General features: G+C 23.4%; 1 protein-coding gene across 1 annotated transcript in view; it reads right to left on the bottom strand.

Annotated features, from left to right (window-relative positions):
* Positions 1-16,232, bottom strand: part of LOC112602540 (calcitonin gene-related peptide type 1 receptor-like) — a 99,660-nt gene that overhangs the window by 81,745 nt on the left and 1,683 nt on the right. The window lies entirely within an intron of this gene.

Below are 16,232 nucleotides of genomic sequence, written 5' to 3'. Positions count from 1 at the left end.
TTACAGCCAAAAATGCATTTTGGTCCGATGATAAATAACGGGTATTTTTTAATGTCATGCAATTAAACGTTTTTCACGTCACGCATTAATCATTATGATATAATATTATGTATTTTCTTATGTTTAAAAGAAAAAATATATAAATTAAATTAACTAACTGAATAAATATTTAAATTATTTCATATTAATCGCAGAGATTTTTCATAGTATTTCATAATCATCCTTTTTTCAGTTCAAATTTTGTTTTGAATTTTAATATCCAATCACCACTCTATGATGTTAATATTTTGAATTTTAAGATGGACTGTTCAACTATTTGAACATATTTTAGTTTATCACTCGAAATTGTTTTCATGTTTAAAACTATAACAAATTCCATGTCAGAACTCGTAATCTCTTTAAATCTAATAAAAAAAAAAATTAAAAAAATACGGGGAAACGTTCATTTCACATTATTTGAAGTTTGTGGCGGAATACAATCGATAATAAATTTATTAGTTCGATATTGCTATTTTTGTTTACCACGATACAACGTTACTTCGGTAGTGATAGGAAATCATTGTACGATATAATATTACTATACCTAATACACATTCGATTGGAAAAATATCATTATTTTATCCGTCATCTCGTCGGTACGGAATTTGATCTAAATAACAGTGATTGTGTAAACAAACGCACATTACTGAACAAACATCAGACCAGGTATAGTTAATGATTTTCCGAAGACTGTAAGTGAATATCATTTATAGTTTGTCTAATATTAATAAAACCAAGATAGCAGCGATTCTCCGAACAACAATATTTACTTGAAAAAGTAAACAACAATTAATAGCTTTACAAAAAAAATATCAATTAATAATATATTAACGTGAAATGGTTTAACTACTTCTACTTATAATAGTTAGAACGTACAAAATGGGACAAAATACACCGTAGTATATTAAATATTGGGAGAATTTAAATAATATTGATAATGTTTTCTACATTAATGGTTAAAATTTGAAATACTTGTTATATAAGAATGTATGTACTGAATTAGTGGTTGGTCAAAACGAAACAAAAAAAAGAAAATTAAAGTCCATGTATTATGTATTATCTATGATACCTATTTGTTATTACTCTCAATATTTTTTTTTGTGATTCTATTTGTTGTTTTTTTTTCTTTTTAATTGTCCAAAAGCATAAATTATAAAAAACGTTTTCTGTCTGTCCCTGTAACGATTCGATCAATATTGTATATGATATATTAATTTCTTAGAAATTAAACGATTTGGATCTGACGACTTCCAACTGTTAAAAGGCGATTGTTCGTAGAATGTACAAATTGGAACAAATTGATTAATATCGCCTCGCTGATAATAATACATCAACTTGAAGAATAATTGAAAGCTTCAGCTATCAATGTTTTGAACATATTAAAAGAATAAACGACCTCATTCGTTTCATATATTCTGCAAAGCGGTGAGTATTTTTGTAAAAAATAATTATGTACTTAATTATACGTCTTTAAGAGGAAATCGCGCTCCAATAATTCTGTATAATCATTGTTTAGATAAAAAGATAATTAACCTAGCTAATTGTTTTTTTTTACTTTTTCAGAAATTTCTTAAAGCAGAAAAAAACGCTATCGACAGTTTTGTGAAAAAAATTTAGCTCTTAAATCCTAACAAGTGTCTTATAAAAACTCTACTTAAATTTTTTTTGAGTTCGTTGATTAATCATTGCTTTAAAACGCAGAAACGCCGTTATTATTCTCTCAGTTGCATTTCTACTTTTTTATTGATAAAATATGCAAACTTGAATTTTTAAGGAATGCATTTTATATAAAGTTATTTGTATTATTTTTCAAAATGTAAGTATTTTATAATATGTTTTTATCAAATTAACAATTGATATTTTAATTGATTAATAAAATCAAATAACACATGCCAATCAGCCATAAATATTTTGACCAACGAAGGCACGCAATAAATGATATAACCAAACGAATAAAACATAATAGTATCTTACACCAAGAGAATGTACAAATGTGCTAAGCATTGGTTCATGTCAAAACTTAAAACAAAAGAACAAAATCGCAAAAATTACAATAAAACAAGATATTTGGGAGTTGGACGTATAGAACAATTAAAAACATTTGTAGCATTATTGCATATACAATGCGCCGTGCAACAAATTATGTATATAATAGTAATCCTTGCTAGTTCGACTAGACTGAGGATTGTCAGATTATTTGAGTATGAACAAAAAAATTAAGAAACAATATAACTTATTATTAATGCAAAATTCTTAATGTTTATTTGTAATCTGTAATAAATAATTTTATCTTATGACAAATGAAGAATTGACGAGTAACTACAATATTAAAGTGCATTAAGTTATATCTTTTCGGATATAAATTATGGAGTTCTAAACTATATAAAATATAATATTATAACTATTTTTTTATAGATGATATTAATTTTTATAATACGTATATCATTTTTCCAAAAGATTTTAAGTTATAACCTGCTATTAATGGTATTTGAATTACAAAAGGAAAATCAAAATACATTTTCTTTGATCTAGATTCGCAATGATACTCCCTATTGTTTTCCAATTTGCCAGTAGTTTTTTTCTTAATACAAGGAAACAATTGTAAAAACCATATAATTTTTTTTTTTAAAGTACCCGCAAAATAAATTTTCTATCTTAAAAGTTGCGAGATTAAACTTTTAGAGTACTCATTCTTCTTGGAACCAAGCGTATACATAAAAAAAAAAATACAATATTATTAAAACAATATGTTTCTTGGTTTGTTGAGGGATTTATAATCCCCAACGAGAGCTTGTTTATCACTTATTTTATTTGCAAAAAGTAGATTAATTGCTATTTTTAAATTTTATTAATGCAGTTATCAAAAAATTACTGTAACAATAGGAAATCATAAAATATTTTATCTAAGTTTTTGTAAAAAAAAAAATGTAATTTATTAAAAATCAATATGTCCATTATAAATTATTTTTACAGTTGCTCGAAAAAAATATAATATATACTATCTACAACGATGCTGTGTCCACTAAACTTTAAATTTAATTTTATTAAGACGAGTTTGTGTCAATGAAGTTTTATTATTAAAATGTTTTTTTTTTTTTTTTTTATAGAAATTCTGTTAAATAAAAGATTTATTCCCAATCATTCGAAATAAGTATTGAAATGAATGAAAAACGGCTGTGTCTTTCTTTGTTATTCAAGTGCGATGGTAAAAAAAAGTATTTATTACCACGTTGTTCGGTAATTACTAGGTGAAACAAGACATCTTATCTCGCATTCATCGTTGATTTATGTTCAATATATCCACAAAGGACATCTTTCATCAATGTTTGTTTGTATCGTAAAGAGTTGTCCGTCATACATAATGAAATATTTATTGATAGTATTTTACAAATTTATAATAATTATGTTGTATAAAAAATTATGATAACATTTATAATCATTAATTATAATTACCATCTGTTAATTGGTCATTGGCGTTATTATCAAGTTTTTTGACATAATATCTATAATATCTGTAAGTAAAACTGTAAATAAGCCAAATAATGACTGAACATTTTATTAAAGAATGGTATTTTTATTTTTAAATTAACAATCTATTCGCCTGGTTTTTCTGTGCTTTGTCGTTGAATTAATTTTTAAGCTAAAAAAAAAATTATGCTGTTTGCTTTTAATTTAAAATAAATTATAACGCTGTCTATAAGTAAAAATGTAATTTATCTATAAACTGTTTAGTTGAAATCGTTGGTTTCTTACAATATTGTAATACTATAATTTTTTATAATACATAGTATACGATTCAAAATATATGATCGCTAACACTTAAGCAGATTTCATAGCAACATAACTTGTGCTAACTGATCACAATTAATAATTATTTTCGTTCAACGTGATTAAAATATAATATAAACCAATCATGTTCACCGGCATCGACTGATACGCTCTTTGTTTAGTGTAAACCACGTTTTACACGATTTAAGCTCGTTTTAATTCAACCACTTCTGTTTGCGTGTAATTAATGATGAAACTGATTGGTCCATTTTAATAAATTTAATAATAACTATTGTATATATTAAAATATACAAACAAAAATGTCAAAACGCTACTAAAATGTGGGACCATATTTAGTTTTTTTAACGAAAAGTTGAAGAATTATTTTGGCCCTTCACTTTTTTAAACACACAAATAGGCAGATTTATATTAAATCACACTGTGAAAATGTGTTTATTTTTATTTTCTTCTGCTTGGTAATTAACGTCATTACCATTTGATCAAATACTAGTTGTAATGCCTTTCACGTGCCCTTATGATTTTAGAAATTTATTCCTTCATATGCACATATATAAAGCTGACCTTAATACAATTATATTTTTTATACTTATTTTCTCATTCAATTTTTGATCCGTCACAACTAAATGTTGAATATCAATTCCGCAAATAATAAAAACTATGACAACGATAATGATATCCATATTTCTTAATATCATAGTTATGCATGATAAATTATAATCGAATGTAGTTATGCCATGTCGTGTGTTTGCAGTAACAGCCATGTACCCTTCCAATGTAAACAGTGCAGTCAATTGTAATACTACAGTAAAAGATGCCACACCTGCATATATTGTCTCCATCTTACAACGATATATTATACAATTTTTATTCAATAGTTCTAATTTTGTTTAATAACTTCTAATAATACTATAATACTAGAGAAAATAATTATTAACTTATTATCAAACTTTATTTGAGAGTATTACTCATTATTTTTCGTGAATTGTTTATGGAATTTTAATTTACAACAATTTAAACATTACTCAAAGCCAAAATTAAAAAAAAAAAAAGTTTTCAAAATAAGATATTGTAAAAACCCCACTAAAAACTTTGGATAATATTTTTACTTTGAATTTTGATAATATATCAATACTCACTATTATTAAAGATTATTATATACAAGATCCAAGACCTACTGAACACAAATTTTTCATTTATACCTTGGTATATGGGTGTGACTTCGTCACAAAACACTGTAATCGAGTTTTTTTGCTAGAACACGGAACGGCGCGCAAACGATGAGTCAAGTAATAAAAAAACCAACTCGTTTGGTCAGACTAAAAGCAATCGTGTAACGATCATGACAAATAAAAATATTCGCACGGTGCAATTAAATTAGTGAAACCCAGATGACGCATTAAAATGTACAATAACTTTTATTAATTTCATGTCATAGCGAAGCACCGTCGTAGCCGACGTTTCAAGTGTTTTGTTTATGACATAAATGCGATGTATAGCACTTTAGAAGTGCACACTTTTTTTAAATTTTTATTTATCTGTTAGAGATGCTGAGCCCATTTTTAAGAATTATGCCACCTCCAAGCACTCTAACCTTGCTTGCAAAAAATCGGCCGCAAAAAAAAAAAAATATTTTGCTTTCTTTAGTTACTTTGCGTTTGTCAAATAACTATAACAATACTGGTCCTGGTTACCCCACACGTACCTATTTTATATTTAAATGGAGAAAATAGATATTAAAAACACTATAAAGTCTACACTTACCGTATATAATAACTACACAAATGTAATTTTAACTATAGTCTCTGATATTATCGTTATTGGAGTAAAAAAGTTTGTTGCCACTGTTCAGTTCAGTTACATATAATATACAAATTATTAAAAATATTAAGTACCATTAAAATAATATAGCTGCTCAAACAATTCGAAACAAATATTAAATAAATATATATATATATATATATATATATATATAAATTATAAAATATAGGTCTGTTATAAGTTTAAATTCAAATATTTTCAGTGCTATGTTTATTTATATTAAATTCTCTAAATTTGTACACAATACACACGTATGTAACATATACACACAATTAATAAAGTTTTTTCGCGTACCAATCCCTTAATTTTATATTCAATCAAAAAGTAAACATCATCTAATTTCGATGTGTAATATAACAATAAGGAGATTTATATCTATTGTTTTTCATCTCATTATTTCACGTAAACACAATATTATACACTAAAAACAAATTTAAAATAGTTAATTATTCTATAACTTTCAATGCTTAAAATAATTCGTTAGACGTGATAGGTGTTATGTTATTGTATTGAAATAAAAACATTTTAATGTTTTGGTTTGACGAATTATAATAATTGTTTCAAGAACACAATGGAAAACTTTAAAATGAGAATCGGTTTTGCAAACTAATTTTTAACACCATAACTATTGTTAAACCTTTGGCAGTATAATGTTGACATGTGGTCCACCCTAATCAGTGTTATATGATGTATGATGTATGTGCATAATACAAAATAACTGTTTAGTATTATTATGCAAGTTACGACACTATTGATATTGTATTTTTTTTTCTAATTTGGTTAACTTGTAAAAATTTAGAAATAAGTGGACAAATTTTATTTTTACAAGTTTGGCATATTATAATTTATTACTAAAATTGTATAATACATCTTCTTAGATTATAATTAACTTATTGAATGTAACCATTATTTCAAATTCTAAAACTATGTATATTTTATGGTAAAAAACAAAAGTATTAAGTTAATGTGTAATTTAAAATCAAATATTATGCTCACTTCTCCAAGTATATATTTCTATGTGTATAGATAAATGTTATATTTTTAGCAATATTTTATTACCATTTTACATATACTATAAAATATAATACCTACAATTATATATTGGAACAATATACTAATAATTTAACAGTTGTTAAGGTACCTATTTTATTTTATTTTTATTTTATTTTTTTTTTTTTTTAACATAATATAGTGAAACATATAATTTTATTATTAATCATAATAATTTGGTCTCCTTTAAACAGCATAATTTTTTTTTTATAAATTGAACATCTCATTTAAAATTATGCACTTGGTAACACCAAAAAATAATCACAATGCAAATATAGTAATAACATGTTATATTTCGTAAGTTTGAGGTAGTAAACTCTAGCATTTAAGAGAAATGCATAATAATAATTGTAATATAGAATACCAATGAAATTATTGTAGAGAACCGATAGGGTCAAAATTTTAGCCACTGTAAATTTATGTCCGCCGAAAAACTTTACTTTTATGTGTATATTGTATATACTCGAACTAAAACTTGATGCGTTTTATTTTAACAATAGTTTTTGAATACTATCTTTATTTCCGCTGTTAAAATTATGTAACCATATAATAAGTAGGTTTTAACATACCCCGTAATTTATTTAATTATATTAAAATTTAAAACACATTATCATGGATCATAATATTATAGTGAAAAAAAAAATAAAATTGTTTAATGTGCCGTATCCATTAGGAACAATATGTGACAGTGTTATTACGATTCACATTCCCCTACATAGCTAGATAAATAATTAACAATAATGTTTTTTGTTACTGTGTGGTGTAAATCAGAAATATACTGTATACAGCATACACTAATAGGTTATTAGTACTTTATAATTATTGTATGACATGTTAGTTATATTATACTATAGTTATTAAAAATTCACTAGTCTTTTTAATTGATTTATTTTACGTAACACATAGTAAACAAAGTTATGAGTTACTAAAAAGAAAAAATTAATTTAAAAACAATATTTGTTATAACAAATAGTTCTTAATATTATGTTTAGTAAATAATTTAATTATAACATATTTAAATTGTTGATACTTGTATGTTGTTTGTAATATAATATGAGCTTACTTATCAACCACATTGGGTTACTGCAAATATTCTACTGTGTTCAGTCAACAAGGACTAATAACAGTAGTATCTCAATTTAAGCATAATTGTATCGTTTCTTTATTCAAAGCTCAATAGTTACAAAGCAATTTAATTTACTAAAGCATTTTTTGGCAAACATTACAAAATTAAATTTTTAAAAGCAGTACATGATATGGTTAATGTTCAATCAAAGAATTCCTAAATGGGCTAAAATTCATAACTAAAAAATATACATACATAAAAGGAGAAAAAATACGATCAATAAAAATGTCAACAAAATATTAAGTTAAATTAAGAGATCGTCCGTATTGATTTAAGTAAAATCAATACTATACTTATACAAACTTAAGAAGAAAATGTGTCTGAATATTTTATGAAATAAACTAGATCCTAATATTTTTGATTTCTTGAATCATAAAAAAATGAAACAATTCTGTATGAAATGTTCATATTATAATGCATTTTAATGCAATTTTATATTTTTTAACATTCAAATTAATGCTAGTAAATATAATACTTATTTTTCAATATTGAACAACTAATAATATCTGGTGTGTATAATACTAAATATAATTAGATTTTACGTAAAAATAAATATGTGTGTAATGGAAAAAAATCCTGAAATGATTATTAATAAAATTTAAAATATAACCGAAATTATTGATACATAATATCTTTTTTCCAAATACTTTTTTATAAACCTTTTGCAAAATTATTTTTTTTTACCTTGTAACAAATTTCGGCCTTAATAATTTCTTTAATATTTCACTAAATGTAATGTAGTATTACATAGAATGATTCCTTAAGTTTTCTGATTAAAATTGTTAAATACCTGTAGTCTCATAGGTTTATTTTGTTTTAAATTTCAAAAAGTGTTATTTTAAATGATTAGTAAAGTATAATTTATACATTAAATTATATCTTCGAATTATTAAAGAGTGAATGTCATAAATTTAAGCAATTTAAAACTTTGATAATAATGTGTTAAATCAAAAAACAGTACCATTTTTTCATATTTCAATATTACAAATAATGTGTGATGGTATAGGTGAGTATATCATATTATGGAGTTGTAATATTTTGATCAAAATATTGTATGTTATACATTAAATACAACTAATCAACAAAACAACAACATCAGCACTTCTAAATAAATTTATTTATTTTCCATTCGTAATGTAAAAAATAAATACTGTATAACCACAAATAATTTGATTGTGTAGGATAATACACCTCCTTTTTTCAATAATTAAGTTATATTTAGAATTTTTAAATAAAACTACTTAAAGACCATATTTTAAATTTCTTGTAATTCATTTTATAATATTTAAGAAGTGTTGTGTAAAGATAAAAACTTTTCAAATTTAAACAAAATCTTCCATGATTACTATAAATTTTTTAGTGGATATTTTGTTTAAAAAAAATATTTATGTATCAAAATCGAAATTTTAATATGTGGTTTTTGAGTTATTTAACTTTGTATACTTAGAAATAGGATAATAAGATCCATAATAATGTTTTCATGTTTTAGTAATTAATATTATTCAATCAATATTTATACTTCATAAATATTGTCTATGTTTAATAAATACTAAATCCTATATCACATCTATAGTTTATTTTTATAAAAATATTTTTAAAGACTTTTATCTTTGAAATAAATATTTTAATAACTTAAAATTTACTCATTTGAATTTAGTACATAACAGTTTATGAAAAAAAAAAATATATATATATTGATTAAATAATTATTGTGTATGACCACAAAAAACTCATTAAATAGTTAACAAAATTTCAAGGGTTTGAAAAATATGATCTTTAAGTACCTATTTTTAAAAATTTAAAAAATCAAAATTTGACTAAACTCATTTTAAATAAATAAAAATGAAGTTGAAAATGCTTGGTAAATTACTTTGTACAATAAAATATGCTACAGTAAATTAGTATTTAATTGTAACGTTGTATTTTATTATATAACAAAAACATTTTTTTTTTTTTTTTACAGATATTTAGAATAGTTTCTTGTAGAAATAAGAATTGACGTCTTTCACGTATCTCGGTTTTTGCCAATTTTTAGGTTATACACTTGGTTTTTGTACTGTCTTGTATTTTATTTTTATTTTTATTATTACGTGCTACACAAAATACAAGTTATTGCCAAAAAAATAATAATAAAAAAACTTTTCAAACACTTTAAATTACAATTTTCACTTGATAGACTCGTCGAAAAATATTCCATTACATCATTATATATAATAATAACACCATAAAAATATCGAAAACGTTATGTTTTACATTAAAATCACGTCGTAACGTCTCATTTGTAACATACACTTTGACAAGTTTACATGATAATATAATGTTTAACAATAAATTATAAAACTGTATAACAAATATGTATGTAGTGTATCGTAGTGTAACAATATAACACAGCACTTTGAATATAGTTGGTACAGAACAATATATTATAATACATTGTGGTTCGCGTACGTCGTCATTATTTAACGATACAAACGTCCCACAAGTATATATTGTCCAATTTTTTTCACGCATTAAACAACGAAAACAACGTCTTAGATCAATTTTGTAAAATGTATTGGAGCTGTCAAAACCTAATAATAATACTTGACGTATTATGCTCTAATGAAGAATTATATCATAATCGTCCAAACTTTCGCATCTTGAGAAATTCCTTCGTTCTGATTGTGTATTAATTACTGTTATTAAAATAATATTATTACTATTACTATCGTTATTATCGATATTAAGATTAGACACCTTCTAATGATTTTCCATCACATATTATAGTATTAGATACTTTATTATACCAAGTGGAGTGACTACACTTTTAATTCGAAAGTCTAACCTTCTTGTCAGTATCAGATTTACACATTAAATTGATCTCATTACAAAAAATGACATTTACGAACAAAAAAAAACATATTATATTTTTGTTAATCGTTACTGTTTTTAAGTATTTTGATTGACAACATACATTTTTAATTTCGTATTCCGAAGTTTAATATTTAATGAAGAAAGTCTTACAGAAAAAAATCGAATTTTGAATGAATAGTTTTTTAATCAATTATAAGAATTCAAAGTTTTAATACCTGAAGAGCAACATTTTGCGAAGTACTCTAACGACACTACTTTGATTATCGAAACTTTAAATACTTAATAATTTATTTATTAACTATTCATTTGAAATTATGTATCAAAATTTCTCCAGTCGGTGAATAAATAAATTACGTTTCTAGAAGTGTATTATCATTCTAACATAAATGTATACATATAATATAAATGGATAAAGGGTGATCATCAAGCAATAAGCATGCTTACACTATATTTATTTTCTTCAATAATTTGATTTTTAGAATTTTTAGATATACTTAAAGACCATATTTTTAAAGTCTTAAATTGTTCATACTACTTAAGGAATAGATATCCAATTATGATACAATTTTCTGTTTTATATATGAGGACACCCTCTCTTCTTTTTTTCTCCAAAATATTTTATGAATGATGTTTTTCTTTGAATTTTAATGTACATAATTCAAAATTTGAACGAAAAATTTTCTAGTTATCAAAATGTTTATACTAAGGATCATTAGTTCCTAAAAATATTGATAGATTAATATCAACCACATTATCATATTCTCAGTTTATAATACCATATATTAATATAAATCCATTATAATAATATTATCATGAACCTATTATCTTAAATATACAAAGATAAATAATTCAAAAACTAATTGTTTGAATATTGATTTTGATACTACAAAATTTTCAGAAAAAAATATTCACTAAATAACTTACAATAAAAAAAAAGTTTCTTCGAAAAACAAACATTTACATTTCAACAGTTCAGACAACCCTTAAGTAGTACGAAAAAATTTTAAGAATTCGTAAATATTACTTGTGTGTATAATATTTAATATTTCAAAAAAATTAGATTTTGAATAACTGTTTTATTGAAAACTAAAGGGAATGAGCAAGTTTGATTATTTATCATGAATATTTCTTATTCACTTGAAATTATAAACAAGATTTCAACCGCTAAGATAGTGAGTCTAATAAAAACAACCTCAACAGTTGATAAAATTTGATGTTAAAATATTAACAAAAAATTTTGTGTTCAATGTTTAAATCTGTAATAAAATCAATTTTTTATGAATTTCCACGATTCAAAATCATAACTTAAAAATGTATAAAAAAGAATATCGTAACTATATTATATTTTCAATTTTTTTTTTCAGTAAATACATATATAATCTGTGAGAAACCTAATATTAAATTCTTAAAATTATTTACCAAATAAAAAATTAAAATTGTTATCAACATTTATTGATAAGAAAATCGAAAACTTTAAATGTCTATAAATAAGCCAAAAAAACGTCATTAATAAATTATAATTAGGTAGTGTTTTAATTTTACAAAAAATTTGCTTTTCTTAATTTTTGTTTTGTTTTTCCTGATAATTATAAAAAATATTAGATATTTTTATATCTTTAAAATATCAATCAAATTTAATTTCCTATTAAAATTCAATCTCAAAACTGAAAACCAAAGCATTTTTCTACTATTTTTCGAGTATACAGACACATAAAACAAAACACTTACATCATTGTTCAAGCAATCAATAGGTTTATTTAATCAGAATCTAAAACTACAAAGGAACATTTTTTTACATTTTTTTGACATTTTCCATTTTGTAATTTTATCATTTTAAATTGACTTAACACAATATTGTTAAAAACTAAATTATTCTTAAATACTTTTGTCTACATTGGGTTTTTAACCAATAGAAATGTTGCATACAACTTTTAAAGGTATTTTGTTGACCAATAAAATGTTAACCGAAAACTTACAGTTAAGTACACCATTTAACCTAATGAAAGTACAAATTTCATACTCATCGCATATAAGGTAACTTAAGTTAAAGTTGTGGAGTGTTTAAATTAATGATATATAAGTATAGTTAAAATTTAAAATAATATATGATACAGCATGAGTTAGGTTTTAATTCTAATTTTTCAATAGGTTTATAGTGTATTGTTTTTCAAATCCTAACAAAAATGATATATTGTAAATTCGATAATAGTATGTTTTTTCTTAGTTTCTTTTTTAATTAAATTCATACAAAGCATATTTTTATGTAATTTTAACATAAAAATCACATCAATTATTTTGTAAATTGAATTGTAATTAAATTAATACTTACTACGGCAAAATCATTTTTAAATAAATGTAAAACTCGATATTTGGAACAGTGTATATACTTTTGATAATTAATATAAAAATATTGTGTTATGATTTGAAATAAAATATGGAAACTAGAAATAACGTACAATAAATACTTATATAAAAACAATAAACCATAAGATTTCATATTGTAAATATAATTTATCGAAATATTATCGTTATTCAATACAAGAGATAAAATATTATTCATGTTTTAACTCAGTGATATGATATTATGACTGTCTGGTGCCTGCAGCTATATCAAAAACAAACATATATAGTTGCTATTTTAAGAACAAAACGAACAATTCATTGACATTCATATTATTTTTATCAGTTGGATTAGAAAAAGAAAATATTTTGTTGTTTAAAGACGGTTCTTATTAAACATAAATCACTAATGCTAATGCATCTAGATAAGGTGTTTATTATAAATATTGTGTTATAATGTATAACTTGCATGAATTATTCAAAAAATAAGTTGTCAATTTGTCAATGCGTGATTTATTATTCGTAATATATTTTATTTTATTAGCTGACTGACAGCATAATTATTTGTATTTTACAAATAATTAGAAGGTAAAAGAAATTCGAGGGATAAAAAAATCAGAAAAGAAAGTTTCTAAAAATGATTTGAAGTTATGAATAAAAAAATTTTAAAATTAATCTCAATGTATAGTTTCACAATTACTAACTTTTAATGGTAGTTTCAAAGTAATAAAAATAAAATAACAGTTTTAACTACCTATATAATATTACTATTTTCTACAAAATAGCTTAAATTCGTTGTATCTCTATTCTCTGTCTAGGACTGTTGCGGTATTAGTGCTTTAAAAGTGTTCGTTTTATAATGATTGGTTGGTTTTGGCGTGGTTTACTTTATTTTAAAAATCTAAACAAGTTCTTCAGACGAATGAAAAAATAATAGAAATTTAAAAAATAAAATAAAATATAACCATAACGTGATCAATGATCATTGTCTATCCGTCTTTGAAATTGAATAAACGTCGTACTAAACAATATCGCGGGACAGCATGTGTCAACTTATTCTACAAGCTAGAGTAAACAGACATGTTATAATATTTTCTCGTAGAATTTTAACGCTATGTTTTAACCAGTTAAAATATTAACCACAGCTATAAGTCATTACACTACGCAAACAGCATTTTGTGTTGTTAATTGTCTTTGTCGACTGTAGTGCACGCAAACGACCGTCATTCAGGAATTTCCTGCGATGTGCTTACCGCCATTGCCATAATAATATTAATAGTATTTCCTTGTCATGAGTTAGTTTTGTCGGCATGTAGAACAACGTAGAACACAGTGCATAGCGTTCATACAATAGCATAATAAAAATGTGAAAATGTTTGTGTATCGCTAAAAATTTAAAATTATTATTATTTTTGTTATTTCTGTATTGCGCAGTTTAAGTGTATGTATATTAAAAGTAAATTAGTTTATTTACATATGATATCTAATTTTCTTAACCAAATATATCGAATTCGTAAAAAAAAAAAAAAAATAGAAGTTATCATTTATATCACAACATAATAGTATTAAAAACACTACAATACAGATGCCAGATCAATCGGTTTCGATCAAATAACTACAACGTTACAAAAATATTGCACTATCACGAGGTCGTCACTGATCGTACCCCGGTGCGACACGACAATTGCATAATATTAAAATATAATATATATTTTAAATACAACAGGTTAGGATTATTTGTAAATCAGTGGAGAATTTTCAGTAATAAATATATGATATGATTTACTGAACACGCTAATTCCCAATTTTTTTTTATTTAATAATGGATTTATTATTCAAATTATAATTTATGGAATTTTTAAACAATATACCGAATATAAATATAATAGTATTATATATGACATTTATAAATTAGTAAATTAGTACAAATATTTCTAAAATTTTAAAATTAATACAACCCATAATATATTTCACTAAATCTAAATCTATTAACTCATTATCCTTAGAGTTCACAAAAACTACTTGTTCGAATTTTGATTTTAGTACGTTGACATTTTCAAAAAAAAAAAAATATATATATATATCTGCTTAATAATTTAGAATAATAGGAGTAGGTATTATTTGAAAAAAAAAGTCCACAGGAAACTTTTTAAGTAATAAAAAAAATTTCAAGAATTTGAAAATATGATCTTTAAGCATATTTAAAAATTCCAAAAACCAGATTTTAAATAATTATATTATTGAAAAAATAAACTAAAAAAGATAATTATCATTATTTAATCACCTCGTATACCTATTACATGAATAAAATTGGACGTTATATTAAATACGTGTGTGAAATATTTCTTTGATTAAAGTTTTAGTTTTAGTTCTAGTTTTTTTTTCTTATTTTTTTCCATTTGGTAAGGTGGGTCCCGTCAATGCATGTCAGTCTAGTTTGTTGTCTACCTCTACGTGCTGTAAAAACAATTCAATTCCATCGTAAAATAAAAACGACTGCATTATATATTTTTCCCAAAAATACCAATGTTTTATTATTTAATTTGAAATAATACTTAAAATTAGGTGGGTAACAAACGTATGTGTTTCAACGATGCACTGTTTTTAGCGTGATTTCAGTACATTATAAACCGATCATTTCATACAAACAACAACATATTATAATATTATACGATGATAAATCGTAATTTCTCAACAAATACTGACGTAAAACAGAAAAAATAATACCTGTAAAAATATGAATTGTCGTAAATTCAAAAAATACCAATTCTCTCAGTTTGTCTTAAAAAATATGATTTAGATAAATTATAACTTTTCAACAACCATAAAATATTATATTAAAAATATTGATATACTGTACATTTTTTTTTTTTTTTTAAGTCCTTTTTGATATCATTTTACTATTAATGTTAATGAGTTTTCAGATTAAAATATATTTATATATAATATATACATATATACATACATATATTAATATTTAAGTAGAATTTAAACAATTAATAATGGATCAAATGATTAGAAAATAATTGTCGATATTTAGGTAAGTCAGATCGGTTTATATCAGAGTTATTACAAAATATTACATAAATTAATAATTATACGATATTTAATGCTTAATACTTTATTATTTCTTATTTTTATTTGGTTTATTGTTTGTAATTAACTTACCTATAATATTTAAAACTGTTAATAACTAATTAAATTTTCATTTTTCATG

Source organism: Melanaphis sacchari, unplaced genomic scaffold (genome assembly GCF_002803265.2).
Source record: "Melanaphis sacchari strain LSU unplaced genomic scaffold, SCAv2.0 Contig8_pilon_pilon, whole genome shotgun sequence".
NCBI classification, from domain to species: Eukaryota; Metazoa; Arthropoda; class Insecta; order Hemiptera; family Aphididae; genus Melanaphis; species Melanaphis sacchari.
This window is presented reverse-complemented; position numbering and strand designations above follow the sequence as displayed.